Source organism: Talpa occidentalis, unplaced genomic scaffold, assembly GCF_014898055.3.
Source record: "Talpa occidentalis isolate TD23 unplaced genomic scaffold, MPIMG_talOcc4v2.1 talOcc4.2, whole genome shotgun sequence".
NCBI lineage: Eukaryota > Metazoa > Chordata > Mammalia > Eulipotyphla > Talpidae > Talpa > Talpa occidentalis.
This window is the reverse complement of record NW_023602073.1, coordinates 133,798,614-133,817,797: the sequence shown is the minus strand read 5'-3', so window position 1 is coordinate 133,817,797 and position 19,184 is coordinate 133,798,614.

The window sequence follows — 19,184 nt, the reverse complement described above, 5'->3', positions numbered from 1 at the left end:
TATTTGTTTTTTGATTGTTTTTTTTTTTTTTTTTTTAAAGGGCTCAGGGACTGAAATACTTCCACTCTTCTAGATATTAGAGTATTTTCACAATAGGGGGATTGTGGAGGAGTAGACTAACAGTGGCTGAGGCCATAGGATTCTCAACTTTGTTAAGGGTCATCACTTTGCACTAAATGTCAACCATGAGGAGTCAACAGTGGAAGTATGACCAAATATGGCCAGTGATAGTAGTATCTAGGCTACAGGCAAAAAAAGGTGTAGCCTGGGGCCTCCCTACTGGCTCCGGGGTTAAGTGTCAGCACTACTGATGTCAGTTATTTTGGAGTCAGTAGGTTTGGAGTACGGGGTCCGGGGGTTCACTCTGGGAAAGGTTTCACCAGAGTTCCCTTTTCAGCAACACGCAGTGAGTTTCCCAGGCGAGTTTCTCCTCGAGGCAGAGACGTTAGTTACATTTAAAGAACAGGTTTATTAGGGAAAGAGACAAAAGAGTAGAAGACACTTGTATAGACACAAGTGGGCAGGAAGAACTGCCCTGAAAGGGACAGGTTTGCTGAGAGAGGCCTGCATGGCCACAGGCGGGCAGCCTTGAGGAGAGCTGCCTCTGCTAAGGGAGGTCAGTGAAGAGAAGCCCCGGCAGGGAGAGGTCACGGGCAGGCGGGAAGGCCGCTGCCCTGCAGAGGCAGAGGGTTGGTGAAAGGAGGCACCTGCATAGTCACAGGTGGGCAGTGGGAGTGTTGCCCCATTGTGAGGGCTGCGTTAGGTTTTATCATCATCAGGGAGGGGCTCATCTTTATGGGTGGATGGTTTGAGCTTCTGACACTCCCTATAGCAGTCTGATAGTTTCTGGGGGGTTGTGCCTCCTGATCTGGTTGTTGATGCCTAAGGGTCTTGGTTTCTATAGCTGGGTTAATGGCTTATGCTAATTCCCTGTACCCCTACCTCCTTGTGTGAGTTAGGTTCTTGACCTTGTATCTCCTTTCCTCCATCACTATCATTCCTGTGGCCTGAGTTTGATGCCTGGCCGGGGAGCTGACCCACAGGGCGCAGACCTCTCCTGTCTCACCCACTGCTCCCCTCAGCAGTATATTTCAGTGGATCTGCCTGTTCTGCTCCCCACTCTGTCTCTGGTGAAGCCACTCACCTCTCACACCTCTGGCCTATACCCCAGTTCTTTTATGCAAAAATAAATAAATAAAAGGGGGTAGCCTGTATACCAAGAATTTGAAAAAATAGAACTCAGTCTTTCTAATTTTATCCATCACTTCATGTTTACAATGCTAAACAATGAAGTGATAAAATACAAAAAATATATATTTTGTAAGTCTGAGTTTTAAAAAGCGGTTGTCATTAATGGTGAGTCTTAGTAATACATCATAAGATTTGAATTATCATATTTTTATTATTTATCCTTCACTAAATGTGTTCTACACAGTAGTTAATTCAGCAACCTCCCAATTACACAATTGACCCCAACAAACCCACACTCAGCAATATGCATCCAAAAAGTAAAATGGAAATTCTTGAGCAGTATACCTTGGACAGACATAGCTACAATTATTATGACAAAAATCAGAACTTGAGTCACTTCATTTCTGTCATTCTGTGGGATCAATTGGAATCTTCTACTTTTCTTTAAAAGCAGTGCAACTTGGAATCACTGAATGTTTTTGATGGGAGGAGGTCTCAAAAAATGGTCAAGGAGAATCATATCATATATTATATCTACATGTGGTGGTGTATGTGTCTTGCTACCAATATGTTGTAACTAGAGAAGGAAAAAAGTAGGATATATATTGTCAAATCAATACAAAGTATTAAGTCATGTAGAGCTTTCTGGCTTGGGGTCTTAAGAGGTTGCTGTATATTCATGGCAGAATATCAATCCTATCCACAGCTAGTCTGCCCATGAAAACAGACAGTTCTTATTTTTAGCCAACAGGAGAAAACACTGAATTTCAAGTCAGTAAGACATAATGCAACTTGGAGTGTTTTTCACCAAATATCTTGGGAAATTTCAACTGAAAAAAATCATTCTTTGGAGTTTTTTTAAAGGATGCATGGTTGTCAAAACTTATATTGTTATTTACAATATTCCATACACCTCCCTATGGGAAGATTATACAACCCCATCCTATGGAGACTGTCCTGGTTTGATGACAGACTTGCTTCAGCCTGTGAAATAGCAGCAGGCATAATGAGTGTTCTGTGCAGAAGAGTCAGTGTGGTTTACCATGTTCTTTCTGCCAGTCTCTGTGATCATGAAAGCAAGGAGCTTCTAGTCACTTGGGTTCCTGAGTGACTATAATGAGTAGGGTCCCTTTTTCAGCAATAATAAATACATAGCATGGACAATAAATAAACATTGGGATATTAAGTCCCTGAGATTTTCTAGTCAACTGTTATCACAGACCCAACTAGGCCATTTAATTGAGAGAGTAGTTATGTTTTGCTCCTGGACCAGTTTCAATGAGAGTATATGACATTCTCCATACACCAACAAGAATTTCAGCAAGGTGTCTGACAATTCAACTCATTCTCATAGTCTCTACCAGAGATAGCATCAGATTCCATAGCATAAAGTCTTAGTATCCCAAGATTGCCCTCAACTTTAAGTATGGTTGCAAGCCCAAACAAGCCACCTGGACTTGTGACCTACCAGTTATAGATCTGTGCTCTGCCCACTGGCTGTAAGTCAGAGGTATGCATGACCCCTTCCTCAGATTCAATTAATTTGCTAAAACAAGAAAATATATATATTCACTAGATCACTAACCTATTTCAAAGGATATAAATCAACAAACAACCAGATGGTAGAGATGCATATGGAAAAGTGTGGAGAAAAGACACATAACTTCTATGTCCTCTCCAAGAGAGTCATTCTCTCTTGTGTTCACCAAAATAGCTCTCTGAATCCCCTCCTTTTGGGCTTTATGGAGTCTTCATTACATAAGCATGATTGGAATTAACTATTAACGTTTGGTCATTGGCAATTCACTCAATCTCTAGACACTTTACCTTCTCTAGAGGTTACAGGGTGGGAATGGAAATTTCAATTCTCTATTTCAGTTGGTTTCCCTGGCAACCAGCCTACAATCACATGTTCTTTTTTTGTTTGTTTTTTTCCCCATAAGTTACCTTCTTTGACATAGCAAAGACACCTTGAACAGTCTCAACACTTAGGAAATTCCAAGGTTTGAGGTGGGAGGGGGAGGGGATTGTGAATTTGAAACTGTGGCTGAAGATCAAATATGATTGAGAAATATATTTTGGTCATGTAAATAGCAAAACATATATCCCTTATAGATCACAATATCACAGTAGCTCTTTCATGGAGCAGAGACTCACAAATCTCAAATTTAGTTGGGCTGAGTAAAGTATATTGATGGAACTCATTGTACAGCTATCAATAGAATAGCCTTTACTGAACAGCATTTGATGTGATGACTACTGGTATTGAAGGACACTATAAACATGCCTTGTGAAGCTTACCCTGGTCCACACTTAAGAATGCTGTTATGGACTAGGGGCATTCTGCCAGTGTAACATGATGAGTAACCTCCGAGTCATTCTCTGTCTGGGCATTTTGTTAAGAATTGTTATAATTCTTCTGAGCAAAATGAACTATTTAAACACTGTGTTAAACACTATTTAACCTACTTAATCATTGTGAATTGCATACCTGATCAAGTTAATCTTTTTCAGGTCTGTTGCCAGGAAGCTAAGAGTCAAATTTTTGGCAAGTATGCAAGTCTTTGAGGGACCATTTTTTTAATTTAGTCTCAATTTTGACTCTATACTTCTAGTCTGATGTTACCTTCATTTTTCATAACAAGTTTTAGTTAGTATATCTTATTTAATCTTCTTAACCTCTGTAAGTCTTTTCAAGGACTAAGTAGGGATATAAATTGAAAAAAAAAATATGAAATAGTATCATTGCTAGGTAATTCTTTGTAAATATGCAAATGTCATGAATCTATACCATGTCACCATAATTGCTGCTAATAAATGTCAAATTTTAGTCCCACTATCAATAATTAGGTTGTTAGAAGATATTCTCTTGAATCTGAACCCTGTATGGTCAAGTTCAGTAGAAAAGGTTCTTACTTGAGGAGAAAGTTCTACTGATTGCATTTGCTTTAGTGGTTCTTTTTCTTTCCCAAAAAACCTTAGGTGTCAAGATGACAATTTAATTTTTTAACTAATGAATGAGTGATTCTAATACTTTTATGTAATAAGCTCCTCTTCTTACTAAGTAAAAGTCTACTGGGCCTCCCCGGTGGCGCAGCGGTTGAGCACTGGGTTGCGAAGCTGCACGCAGCTTCTGCAGCGCCAGTTCGATCCCCAGCTGCTCCCCGGCCACCAGAGGAGGGTCCCACATGGCGCGCAGACCTCTCCTGCTGCCCGCTGCTCCCCTCAGCAGTGTACTTTGGTCCTTCTGCCTGCTCTGCTCCCCGCTCTGGCTCTGGTGAATTCTCTCACCCTCCCGCGCTCCTGACTGTACCCAGTGCTTGTATACATAAATAAATAAATCTTAAAAAAAAAAAAATTTAAGAAAAATAAATAAATAAAAGACTAGGCACTGATGTCACATAAAGGAACAGAATACATAGTCTAATACTTCTGGAAGTTTTCATAGTCTAGTGGGGGGATTCAATTCAGTGACTAAGGCATCAAACAAAAATGACTCAGGATGGTCAAAATTCTCTGGATCAACTGAGCACCTAGAGGCTGGAGGAACTCAGAACAAAAGGATGGTAGTGTAAGAATAAAATTAATTGGAGGAGGTTTTCTGGAGGAGGAAATGCTGGGCCAGGTCTATTCATCACTATTCCTTCAAAGCTTCCCTTATCACACTTTCCTCCCCCTCCTCCCTTAAACTTAAAAAAAAAAAAGAAAATCTAGCAATTAAAATGTCTGGCCCAGGGAGAATGAGCACTCAGCCTCAGCCCCTACAGCAGGGGCTATCTAAAATTGAGACTCAGAACCCCTAAGGCTTCATTCTGGGTTGGGAGCAGATCTGCCATTTGTTGACAGACCCTTTCCCAGCACCAAGTATGCTGGGGTCACTGGGAAAGAGGAAACTTATGAATAAATTTGAAAGGGGGTCTGAAAATTTAGATGAATGCCAAAGGGGTCCTTTGTGAATAAAATTAAGCAGTCACTGGCATAGAGGACAAATGTTTTAACTGGCTCTGCTCCACAGCAGCCTCCCAAGGCTTCCTCCAGCAGGCAGAGACATGGGTCTGTGTTAAATGGCTTAATTTTCTTAATCAACTATTTCATTGTGGGTTTTTAATTTCATTCCCATGCCTACTTTTTTTTTTTAATTTTGCCATAATACAGCTCTAAGTACCGTGGCAAACATTTGACAGTTTGCTCAGCAGGTGCTGGGCTCTGTGGAGCTTGCCTAGCTCTACCTTTTATTAATTGGGTTTCAAAATGTGTTCTTGTGTGAACAGAAGCTAAGATGGGACTATTGTACCTGTCAACATGAAGCTGGGCGAAATAAAATATTTGGAATGTGTTTTAAAATAACTCATTGTGAGCTTGATCACTTGAGAATTTAAAAGGAGAAATATTCTTTAATGTTGAAATAAATAATCATGCAATCAAAACGGCAATAAAAGTAAAGAAACGATGAGGTTTGTTCAAGGCTCTTCAGTAGTGGGTAACAATTAGAACACTTTCTTTATGACCAATAGTTTATGCACTGAAAAAGCCATTCTGACAACGCATTCTAATGAAAAATCTGAAGGCTTTGGAGAGGTAGTAACTACTCTGAAAACCAATAACTAAGACCTTCTCAATATCTCTGCTGTTTCCAATTTCATTTTTGTCTCAATTGGAAAGGTTTTATTCTTATCAAGGAAAAATGAAATTTCAAATTCCTGCCCAAAGGAGGGGCAGAGGATGGAGAAGCAGAAGTATTTTTGCAACTCTTTTCCCTTTTTCATATATGTGGTTGATTTTAGTGAATTTTAATGGCATATATTCTAAAGCTCCCACTTAGGACAACGGATAAAAGAGAGGTGAAGAGAAAACAGTAAAAGTTGATGAAAACTTGGTAAAGTGTCACACCCTCTCTTATCATCATCACTGTCATTTCCATCATGAACTTTGATCAACTCTGAAAGAGTGAATGTGATCTGTGCCTTCCCAGAGACCATGTAGGCAGTTTTCTTAAAAAGGGTGGTGTCCAGATGCTTAAACTTGGGAAAAAACAGAGATGAAGTCACAGCAACCATAAGATGAAAACCTAAATAAGTTAAACCAAAATCATTGTGGATGTTTCTGTGTAAAGAAATAATATACTATTATTGTACAAATCCTTAATAAGCATTGCAGGAATGAGTAAAGTAAAAATTAAAACTCCTCATAGTCTATTCCCAGAGATCATTCTTTACTCTGTTTCCTACTCGATTTTTTTTTATATACGTCTTTACAAACACACACAAACACACACATGCACACCCCATATTCTAAAAAACAAAAATAGAATCAAGGCAGTCTGTTTCAGCTTACTTTTATATACTTGTCAATATATCAAAGGCTACATTTTCATTTGATGTATAGAACTGCCATATTCTTTGTGCATGCCCAGTATTTCACTGAATGGATGGAAAATAATTTTTAGCCAGTTTCCACTAACAAAAGTTTTCAATATTTCTTACATATCAATCTGATAATGACTTGCATGAATATGTTCAGAGGATAGATTTCTAAAAACAGAATTACAGAGTTAAAAATTAAAATTTGCTACATATTTCCATGTTACCTCCAAAATTTTCAAAATAACTTACATTCCTATTGATAATGCATGAGAAAATATACTTCACATATTTTAAACTTTCTAATCTGGAAGATGAAATATCTCATTACTATTTACATGTACATTTTTAGCTACATTGTGGCTATTTACACGTATTTACTTAGAATTTGCAATATTTTCATCTCACCAAGTGATAAATCATAATTTTGTATTTATTAAATCTTCTTTACCTCTTTCAGTAAAGGTATGCCATTTTACTGAGAGCTACCTTGCACATTTCTTATTAAATTTCGTATGTTTCTATTGTTAATAACTGATATTTTTTCCTATTATATTTTAATTACCAATAGTGTCTAATGATATTTAAATTGGTGTTTTATTTCTAGTCACTTTCCCAAATCTTAAAAATTTTGGTAAGATTTCAGTTGCTTTCAGTTGTTTTTGGTTTTGTTCTTAGGTAGACTGGTCGTAATGATACAGATAATACACTTATTATCTTTTCAATACATATGCAGTCATGATAAAGGTCATCCTTGTCTTATTTCAGAATTCTGTAAGAAAGTCTTGAGTTTTTCTTTCCTTATGCTAGTATTTGATCATCTGTATCCCTCCACTGATGGGACTTGAGACCATTTTAAGAAGCCAATGAAAGTTATAGATCTTCTCGCTCCTCCCTTCAAATACATGTGTTGTCTAAGTAAGCCATCTGAACAAGTGAATACAGTCACACAAAACACACACCAAGGCAAACTTAACTGACATAACTGAAGTTGCTTCAACAGCATGGGCCAAAGGAAAAATTTCCAAGTAGGGGAAGGGATAACACTTTAATGCAACAAGTTTGTTGAGTTCTCATTAGGGGTTCTAGTTCCCCACCTCAGATGGGTCAGCTTTCCCAGGCAATTAGAAGCAGACACTCTGTAAAGCACTGGCTATAAATTTTCCTTGAATTACTCCCAGTCTATCCAGAAGGAGAGGCAGAGAAGTAAACGGAACATGAAAAGCGATGTTAAAGAAGTGTGCTTTCTAGATGCCACAGACCTGGGTGCTGTTTTCATCAACAGCAGGAAGTTACATGGAGAATGTGCCTTTTGGAGTGAGATTTTAAAGATGGTATTGAAGGAGTAAAGATGTTGCAAAAAGAGAAACAATAAGAGCAAAGGTAGCTTGGCCTGATATATTTGTAGGATGATGGGTAGTCCCCTGTGCTTAGAACACAGGAAAAGTGCAAAGATTTTCATTGCACTGTTTGAAATGATTTTGTTTTTATGGTAGCCTCAGCCAAAATAACATAGTGTTACAAATCTTGCAAAATAAAGATTCCTCAGAAACCTCACACAAATTGCATAACTCCTGAACTATTTTGTTTCAGGCTAGAAACCTCATAGATATTCTCAGTCTTACCATTGGCTTACCAATTTAGTCCTTTTGTTCCTTTCTGACTTAATTGATCCAGAATATTGTGGCCTGCTGAGAATGCCTGAGGCCTTTCTTTGTCTGGTACCAATTTCAGAGACTTCTGGCTGAATGCATAGTGGAAGTTGTTAGCAATTGCTGGAAAGTTAGTGTGAAAAAGCTGGCTTTGGGGAGAGTAAACCAGAAATACCAATTATCTACTTTACATCAATACTTAGAAAAGAATAGTCTCTTTGGAATAGTCACTTGTCTTCTACTCATCTCAATTAAATTCCTTGGACCTACTTGTTCTTGAGTGACATGTCTTTTCCCTTGTGTTTCTCAGCTCATTCCCTTTTTTCTCTTGGTTGCCTCTATGATAATTTTCTGGATGGTTTTCCCCTCATCACTATTTCTAAGCAATCTTCAACATTGACCACCAGTGAGAGAGTTTACAAACTGAAAATCTGCTCTTCCAAGGTTGGTATTTTGTTTTCCCTCTACTCTCTACAGAATCAGAATATGGGGTTGGGTGTATTGGCACTGGGGCTCGCCACAGAGACCAGTATTTTTTTTCAATCCCTCAATTGCTTCAAAACTCCTGTTGCTTTGATAAACTGAAATGATTCTCATGAACATCCAGGATGGAGAACTTCTGGAACTGACCTTACTCCTCATGATCACTTCATTATAACTCTCACTCTCACTGTTCATATCCCCCTACCACTGCCATCAAGCACAAAACAGGCCTTAATGAATTCAATCTAGCTTTTCTAGGAAATAATCAATAGTCATATCCTACTATGGAAAAGGCCACAATTGCATCAAAATTTTTTTAATAATTATGAATGCCTGTTAATTTTCACAGTGGAGATGCTAAATCTAAGCATGTAAAGGAAGAGTAACTTTAATAAGTATGTTGTTTCCTATGTATCTGTCCCCAGCTCCGTCTCCCCAGGGTAAGAACACTGAGTTCTCTTAATGCTACATGCAGTGGTCATGTGTCTCTTTCCTTTAATTCCTGAATTCATGCGACTGGGAACATATTTTTATAGCATGATTGCAATGGCATGTAAAATGCTGCCTAAAGTAGTCCAGCATGCAAAAACTAAGAGAGTCTATTGTAAACACAAACTGCACCTACTTGGGTTTTCTTCCTCTTATTATTTCCTAAGCTTTATCTGTACCCCTTTAAATCAACGCTGCTTTGGTAAGCCCTTCATTAGTATTTGTCAAATCATTGTTTGATCGGATACCTTCTTTTTTTTATTATCATGGTTATATCATCAAAGTGTACTGTAATACATTCTTCATAGATAATACTAAAACAAGCTGTTATTAAGCATATTATTATAGAAATACAGTAGAAAATTTATTTTTAGAGAATGCCAAATAGCTTCTGAGGCCTCTGGAGAATTCTGAAAGATACCATCCAAAATCCATTATAGACTTCCTCTTTTCCTTTCAAGACCCATTCCTTTTGATTCCATTGACTCCCCAGACCCTCTTTCACCAAACAGCACACAGTAGGTTGCTCCTGAACATGTGATGTTCACATGAAAGGCAGGGCGACCTTGCTCCTCCTACTGACTCCATCCAACTCTACTTTCTTATCTATTGCTAAATTCCTTGAATGAGTTCAAATAGAATGATATTACTTTAAGGGCAGTATGTTTCCCCAAACTAAAATATTATATTTATGCTTTAAAGCAACTAAAAATAATTAAAAATAATTGTAGGGCAAAACCAATTTTCCTAATCTTAATTGATATCATGCCCACAAATAGCAGTAATTTATTTCCATGTAAAAGCTCTTCGACCCTGTACTAAGAAATAAAAGAAATGAATTCTATTTTTTGACTCAGGCACTGATTTCCTGCTATAAGTCTTTCAGTTGCCACTTTTATGAAACCAGCATGCTAAAGAAAAAAATAAACTTCTGTGTCCTTAAGGTATAAGGACCTCAGCAATTGATGAGTTAATAATTTACATACAGCAACTGTTCCTTAGGGGGCAATAGCCTTCATAACGCACCACAAGTAGAAAGTTGACCTAACTAAGGATGATAGATGTTCCTGGCTGCATTTATTTTGTGATGATTATGGTACTTTGATTCTACTATTCTGCCCGCACATGTGGTAGCACTTAGCCAATACTCCCAATAATATTTATAAGCAGATTGAGAATTAGTTCACAAATACAATTCAGGAAGTTTGCTTTGATGATTTGTTTTTCAAATTCTGTGAAGTGATCTGCATTAAAGTTCGAAAAAGTGCCTTAAAGGGGCACTTCTTTTATATTTAAAGTGAAGTTGATCTAGTTGAACATTATAATAAGATATATATAATTGGCATCACTTCTGGGAGTCAAACTCAGTAATTTTCTGCCCAGTTAGCCAAACTCTTACAATACACTGAAAGATGGCAAAAGGCCGAACAAGTAGACTCTATATTTACTGCCGTTCATTTTTAATCATGGAAAGAGGTAAACTATGTGATGGCAAAGCAGGAATTGGGACTTAACCCCATAACTGGCAAAATCCACTGTTTTAACAGTTCATTGCAATATGAATGCAATTCCCACCAAGTACATTTAATTTGATCCTGCAACCCCTTGACTTGTTAATGAATTTTCATAAAAGGGAAAGAGAAAAATAATGTCAAGCGGAATGCAATCAGATCCCAGAGTTGACATGGGCTCCCTGAACACAACACCACCTATACATTCCCAATCTCAACTTTCTCTTCCACCACCCATTATATTCTGAGCATCCCACCTTCCCACCAACACACACACACACACACACACACACACACAGAGAGAGAATAGATGAAACCATATATCTATTTTAACGGCATTGGTACAAGTTGAAAATTTAGATTGAAAAAAAAAATGTGGAAAAGGTAAAACAGGAATCACTGAGAAAAAATATATTTTTTAAAGAGTACAAATTCATGTATATTTTTCTAGGGCAATTTCCTAAATAATGGCTTACCAAAATTTCTCTTTGAAAAGGGAAACAATGTAACTTCATCATTGTTTTTCAACTTTGGTAACCATTTGAATCTGTTCTTAACTTCAAAATGCAATAAAAGTTCAAGTTCTGACCTAACTAAAAAACTTCCTGGATCAGAAATGGGAACAGAAATGCTCCTTAAGAAGTCTGTAATATGACTTAGACATGAGAACTTCCTAGGATTTTCATATGGGTAGCTCTCTTGTAATGAAAACATTATTATATTAAATGTGAATAAGTCAGAAACACACATTAAATGTTCCGTTTCCTCCCCAAGGAGGAACATTTTTAAATCCAGTGGGTAAACCCTTGTTTTTTTTAAAACTCAGCAAGAGATTTCATAGAATCTTCCCACACTTGAGATTTTGAAATTTCTACATACTTCTATATGGTAATAAGTTGTACAATTCTAATTTCTATTTAGCTTGCCTTTTTCCTCTGCTAATGAACTTTGGCTTAATAGTCCCTTTCAGAATGTGTAAAAGAAACATAAGCAGATGATTGTTATTGACCTGTTCTAACTAAAAATAGCTAAACTAATATTAAATGAAACATAACCGTAACATTTATGAGCATTTTCCTGATATTGACAAATTTTCCTCACACTACAGCCACCTGAGAATAAATGCGAGGTCATATATTTTACATGCCTCTAAGAGCTTTTATTTCCAAGTGTAAACTCATTCTACATTCACCAGCGTGTCAGAGCACCTGAACATTCATGGCAGAGTCAGGCAGATAGGAAAATATTTCCCTACAAAAAGTCTAATGTCATCTGAAAACAAATAATTTTTGTCTCTCCATTACATAAGCAAATAAGGCCTCTGGGAAACACAAATGGTTTTCCTGACCTCCAGCTGGTAAAGCCCATTTGCTTCATAAGGTATTTTTCTCCTGCTTTCACAAAAATTTAAGAATGTTAGCTATGTATTTCCAGACCATGGAAAAGGGATAGAACTGAGTAATAAAGCAAGCACTTCCACATTGACAAAGTTAAAAAAAAAAAAAACTACTACAAGTAAACATCTAAGATATAGTGATTTGAGACAATATGGAGATTTATTAAAAGGCAAAAATGTCCATACATTAATTGATCATAAGCACATTTATACATTTCTATTTATAGTTATGCATGGTCCAAAAATAGTTACGTTTAATATGCTCTTTTTTTTAATTGATGTAATATTGGTTTTCTACACTTTGTATAATTCACACATTCAGATAGCTATTATCAAAATCACGCCTACAACCAAGGCCTTCAAAGTCCTCCACCATAGTTTATTGCCCCTCCCCCACACACAAAAACATTATTCTTCACCTTCCTTCTCTGGTCACATCAGTCATCAATTCTGTAGTCCTATTCTAGAGTTTGTTATTGATTTGGTTTTGACTGACCTTTTGTTTTGGTTCTCGATAGTCTACATACAAGTAAAACCATCCTGTATTTGTCTTCTTCCTTCTGACTTATTTCATTTAACATTGTCCCTCCCGCAGTTCTACCCATTTTTTGTCACAAATGTCAAGAGTTCATGTTTGTTTGCTGGTTTGCTGAGTAGTATTCCTTCTTTTTATATACCATATCTTCTTCATGCAGACATCTATCCTTGGGCACTTAAGTTGCTACCATAATTTGACTATTGTAAACAGGTTTTTTTTATTATTTAAATTTTATTTTTATATTCCCCTTACAATTTCAACCCCCTTATTTTGACCCCAAGCCCTCCTTTCCCCGCCCCCTGGCCCCAAAGAGTGTCTCTGGTTCATAGTTGTTTGTTGATTTTGATATTTTCTTTCTTATGGTTATTCTTTTTCCTGGTCCCTTATTTAAGTTTTCTAGATTCCTGCTATGAGTGAGACCATCCGGTATTTTTCTTTTTCATTTTGGCTTATTTCGCTGAGCATGATCCCTTCCAGCGCCATCCATGTTGCTGCAAATTGCATGTGTTTATCTTTTTTGAATGCTGAGTAATATTTCATGGTATATATATACCACATCTTCTTGATCCAGTCATCTATTTTTGGGCATTTGGGTTGTTTCCAAAGCTTAGTTAGTGTAAACAGTGCTGCTATAAACATATGGGTGCAGGTGCTCTTTGGAATTGATGTTTCTGTGTCCTTTGGGTAAATACCTAGGAGTGAAATTGCTGGATCATATGGAAGCTCTATGTTTAGTAGGTCAAGAAATCTCCACACAGCTCTCCATAGTGATTGGACCAGTTTGCACTCCCACCAACAGTGCAGGAAAGTTCCTTTTTCTCTACAACCTCGCCAACATTTGGTATTGCTAGTTTTTTTAATATATGCCATTCTCACTGGTGTAAGATGGTATCTCATTGTAGTTTTGATTTGCATTTCCCTGATTACAAGTGATGTTGAACATTTTTTCATATGCCTGTTGACCATTTGCATTTCCTCTTCAGAGAAGTTTCTTTTTAGGTCTTCTGCCCATTTTTTGACTGATTATTTTCTTTGTTTTTGTTGAGTCTCATCAGCTCTTTGTAGATTTTTGTGATCAGTCCTTTATCATTAGTGTTGTGTGCAAAAATGTTCTCCCAGTTGGTGAGGTTTCTCTTTGTTTTGGTTTTTGTCTCTTTTGCTGTGCAGAAGCTCTGTAATTTGATGTAGTTCCAGCTGTTTATCTCTGCCTTCATTATCACTGCTTTGGGTGATGTGTCTGTAAAGATGTCTTTGATGTGCATATCATGTAGTGTTTCGCCTATATTTCCTTCTGTGTATTTTATGGTTTCAGGTCTCATGTCTAGTTCTTTAATCCATTTTGAGTTGGTTTTTGTGCATGGTGTTAGGTAGTAGTCAAGCTTCATTCTTTTGCATGTAGTGACCCAGTTTTCCCAGCACCATTTATTGAACAAACTTTCTTTGCTCCAATGCATATTCTTTGCTCCTTTGTCAAAGATTCATTGACCATAAATCTGTGGGTTTATTTCTGGATTTTTCTATTCAATTCCATTGGTCTGTGTGTCTGTGCTTATTCCAATACCATGCAGTTTTGATGATTATGGCTTTGTAGTATAGTTTGAAGTTTGGGAGTGTTATGCCTCCATTCCCTTCTTTTTTTTTTCAGGAGAGCTTTGGCTATTTGGGGTTTTTGGTGATTCCATATGAATTTCATCAATAATTGTTCTATTTCTTTGAAGAATGACATTGAAATTTTTATTGGAATAGCATTGAATCTTTATATTGCTTTTGGTAGGATGGCCATTTTAATAATGTTTATTTTCCCAATCCATGAGCAGGGGATGTCTTTCCATTTCTTTGTGTCTTCTTCTATTTCTTTTAACAGTGTTTTATAGTTTTCTTTGTATAGGTCCTTTACCTCTTTTGTTAGATTTATTCCCAAGTATTTGATTATTTTTGTTTCAATAATAAAAGGGATGGTTTTTTTTTAATTTCTTCTTCTTCAGATTTATTGTTTGTGTATAGGAAGGCTACTGATTTTTGTTGTAACAGTTTTGTTATTAACATAGAAGTGCATATGTCCCTTGAAATTAGTGTTTGTTTGTTTGTTTGTTTTTCATTTTTCACATAGATACCTAGGAATAGAATTGTTGGACCAAATTTTACATCTATTTTTAATGTTTTGATAAAACTCCATACTGCTTTCCATTGGGGCTGAATCAGTCTACATACTCACCAACAGGGTATAAGACTCCTTTTTCCCTATCTTCACAAACACTTACTATGTCTGGTTCTTTTGGTATGGTCCCTTCTCACAGGTGTGAAATGGTATCTCATTGTGGTTTTTTTTAAAAGATTTATTTATGCATACAAGACCTGGGGTACAGGCCAGAGGTGTGTGTGTGGTGGGGGGTAAGAGGATTCATCAGAGACAGAATGGGAAACAGAACAGGCAGACTGACTGAAATACACTGCTGAGGGAACAGTGGGCAAGTCAGGAGAGGTCTGCTGCACCATGTGGGAAGCTCCCTGGCAGGCTGTGGATTGAACTTTGCTACAGAGGCAGTGGATAGCTTCATAGTGCTGACACTTAACCCCTTGCACCACCAGGGAGCCCTCATTGTAGTTTTGATTTGCACTTCTTTGAATAAATGAACATTTTTCCAATTGGTCATATGGGTCATTGTATATCTTCTTTGGAGAACTGTCCCTTTTTTTATTATATTGCTTTCTTTTTTTGTCTAATTGTATGAATTCTTTGTAGGTCTTTGATATTAGCCCCTTGTCAGATATATGGTGTGAAAGTATTTTCTCCCATTCAGTAGGGTGTATTTTGTTTAGTGATAATTTCTTTCTTTGTACAGAAGCTTTTTCATTTGATATAGTCCCATTTGTGTATACTCCCTTTTGATTTTCTTGTTATTGGAGACAAATCCACAAGGACATAACTGCAGCCAATGACATGGAGTGCTTTGCCTAAGTCTTCTTCTATGCATTTAACCTTTCAGGTTTTACATCTAATCCTTTAATCCATTTTGAGTTAATTTTTGTATATGGTACCCTTAACTTGGGCAAATAAGGCCTCTGGGCAAGAGAAATATTTTTCCTGACATCCAGGTGGTAAAGACCTAAAGGTGATCTAATTTCATTCTTTGCATGTGACTGCCAATTTCCCCAACACCATTTGTTGAAGAGATCTTCCTTTTTCCAATGTATATTCTTTACTCCGTTGTCATAGATCAACTGTCTACATAAATGTGGGTTTATATCTGGGCTCTCAATTCTATTCCAATGATCTGTGTGTCTGTTTTTATTCCAATACTGTACTGTTTTGATTACTATAGCTTTGTAGGATAGTTTGAAGTCTAGGAGTGTGACACCACACTCTTCCTCTTATTAGGGTTGCTTTGTTTATTCAGGGTGATTTGTGTTTCCAAATGCATTTCAGTAATGCATATGTTTAATCTACTTCTTTGAAAAATGCTGCTAGAGCTTTGATAGGGATTACATTGAATATATATATTGCTCTGTGTAAGATGACCACTTTAACAATGGTGATCAGGGAGTATCTATCCATTCCTTTGTGTCATCTTCTATTTCTTTTAACAATGTTTTCTAGTTTTCTTTATATAGGTCCTTAACCTCCTTTGTTATGATTACTCCAAGGTATTCTTTTTTAAATCATTGCAAATGTGATTGCTTTCTTGATTTCTTTCTCTTATAGTTTGTTGTTTCCTTCTAGGAATAAAACTGAATAATATGTTTAAGAAAACAACAAAAAATTTCAAATGTAATTATCAATGTTTCCCATAAAAATAAACAGATATTTTTTAAGGTTTTCAAGTTTTGAAAGTGTAAGTTTCAGAAATAAACTTAGGAAATTTATTTTTTGCAGAACACCTCATTTTCTGGCAGTCACAAAACTAAATAAGATAGTTGGCAGTGATAATAGTTTAAAAGTTCCAATGATTATTTTGTTGAGTAAAAACTATCAGGAATTCAAGTGAGAGACCAAGAGATGTTTTATCTAGAAAAGAATAACCTTGTTGTCACATTGAAAATATTTTGCTGGCTGCAAATGCTATGAGTAGGGCAGGATTTTGTTGATTCCTTTTTTTTTTTTTTTTTTTTGTTTTAACCAATTAGCAATGTTTACAGAGAAAGAACAATAGTTGAGTGAATCCCAAAGATATGGGGGTTAAGTTAGACCAAAGTGACATGCTGCTGACTTCATTTCCTGGTTTGGCGAAAGCCTGCATTTTTCTGGACCCAGGAGATTTTTTATTTTAAAAACCTATGTATTCTTTTAAGACAGGCCACTCATACATAAATACATACATGTCAATAAGGAAGTATAAACTATTCCTGATTTTAAGCATTTGCAACGTACAGGGAAGGAGGAAGATGGGCAGGGTGTTAGTTTTTAGGAAGCATGTAAAACTAACTAAATATGAATTTTCTTGGACATAGCAACCATAAAATAATTTAGTGAGCTGATGAACCCAGTCCATGGTAAACATTTCACTAACTAACTGTTTGATTTGACCATGTTTTCTCAGATGAGACCTGAGCTGCTGGTCGCCAATAGCCCATGCTGTGATAGTGCATATGTTTTAGCCCCCCATTTTTTGTGACAGAGTGGCAAACCTATATCACAAAATACCAGCAACACAATAAGATCTAATGTCTGTTGCTGAACTGAAGGGAATACTCAATGTAGGTTGGATCCAAATGGCCAAGCTGATGACTTACAGCTATCTGATCCAGATGTCTGAAGTCATTTATAGCCAATTCTCTAGTCTAGCCAATTAGTCTTAACATTGAAGCAATTGACTTACCTGCTGACAGACTGAATCAACAGATAATTTATGACCCGAACTTCAGTAATTATTTTAATAGCTTTTTCATACCCTTTCCATTCTATTTATTATAATAGGAGCATTCAAAATGAGAAATCTTCACTAAAGGAAAGGGATATGCAGTTCTTAAAGAAACTTTATTAAGAAATCAGAGATGCCCTTTTAAGAATATCCACATTGGAAGATACTTTTTCTCAATTTTTAGTTATCATTAACTCTTAAATTCCAGTGTGTTCATTGCATGTGCCAAAATCTTCAAGAAGCTAAAAAATGAACTTGCTCTTTATTTTCTTGCTGTTATAACAATGAGAACTGAGCGAGAAGCCATTCCTTTAAGGCTTGTTTCTCCTAACTAATCCAATCAAGTATTTTTGACTTACAGAATCCAGTTTGGAACTGAGAGGGTGTTAACCTGTCCTCCCTCTGTGTTCACCCACATTCTACACCTCACTGAATTCTGCAGGTAGGTATTCCTAACATCACTAATGTTGATGACAAGCAAATGTCATGGTCACCAAGGGTGAGAAGAAGGACATAGAACAAGGCAAAATTTGTGAAGAATAAATGAATATATTAATTGTTTAACTACACTTAGCTAACTAAAGAAATAATGGCTTGGTATTGAACTGCTCTGCTTTATGACATACCATAGAGAATACCAAAGAAAATATTGCCTGGGGAGATGCATGCTCAAACCTTCCCATCTGCAGCTGCTATCAATTATTCTGCCCTGATGTGACCAGAAATCTCAGTTTTCAACAGAGAAATATGAGTTGTAAAAGAATCCTTATTGGCCACCCCTACATTCCCTTCCCCACCCCCACCTCCTGATTCTGTTTTGCTTTTCAAACATTTGAAATGTCCACATACTTTGTATCCTTGCCCACTGGGAAGTTAGAAAAGCAAACTTAGCTAGTTTTGGGGCAAAGGAGAGATTCTGTGGCTTTCAGAGAATCTCCATTGGGTTACAAAAACTCATAAAAGGATACCTTCACCCTAAATGTTATATAAACAGAGTTTTGTCTCTGTGTGTGTGATTTATACTCTTATTGAAGATCTTGAATCTTCCTTCTCTTCATACTAGAAGATAAGTGAAGGACAAAAAGGCTATTTAGAACAGTTAACCTGATCATTTTTTAAAAGATGCGTGCAAATCATTGGGGCTGGAATCCTATTTGTCAACCAAATTGTCAGGAAATAATTTATTACTGACAAGAACAAAGTGTGCAGCTGGATATCCCAAACAACAGCATGCTAAATGAGCCAGAGACTTGTTATAAATATCTTCCCCAGGACTGCATTTCCTATAGTCTAAAATTATTCTAGAAGCAGCATGGTATAATGGAAAAAAGAATTGTACTGGGCTACAGGATGTCAGCTAGTAACTAGCTTTGCTATCAAGTTATTCCACATCCCAATTTGTGTGTGTGTGTGTGAGTGTGTGTGTGTGAGAGAGAGAGAAAGAGTGGGGGGGGTATGTGGTGAGGGGGGTGAAGAAAGAAGAAAGAAAAAAAGAAGGAAGGAAGGGAGGAAGGGAGGGAAAGATGATTTTTGAATTTCTTTCAAGCTCTAAAATTCTACACTGACAACACTAATATATTATATAGGGAACATTGCCACCCAAATGCTATACAAATTAATCTAGACTCATTCAAAAGATACACAAACTGAATTTAGAAAAGGACTGTTGTAAAATAGCCTTTGGATTTCTGTGAGAATTATATAA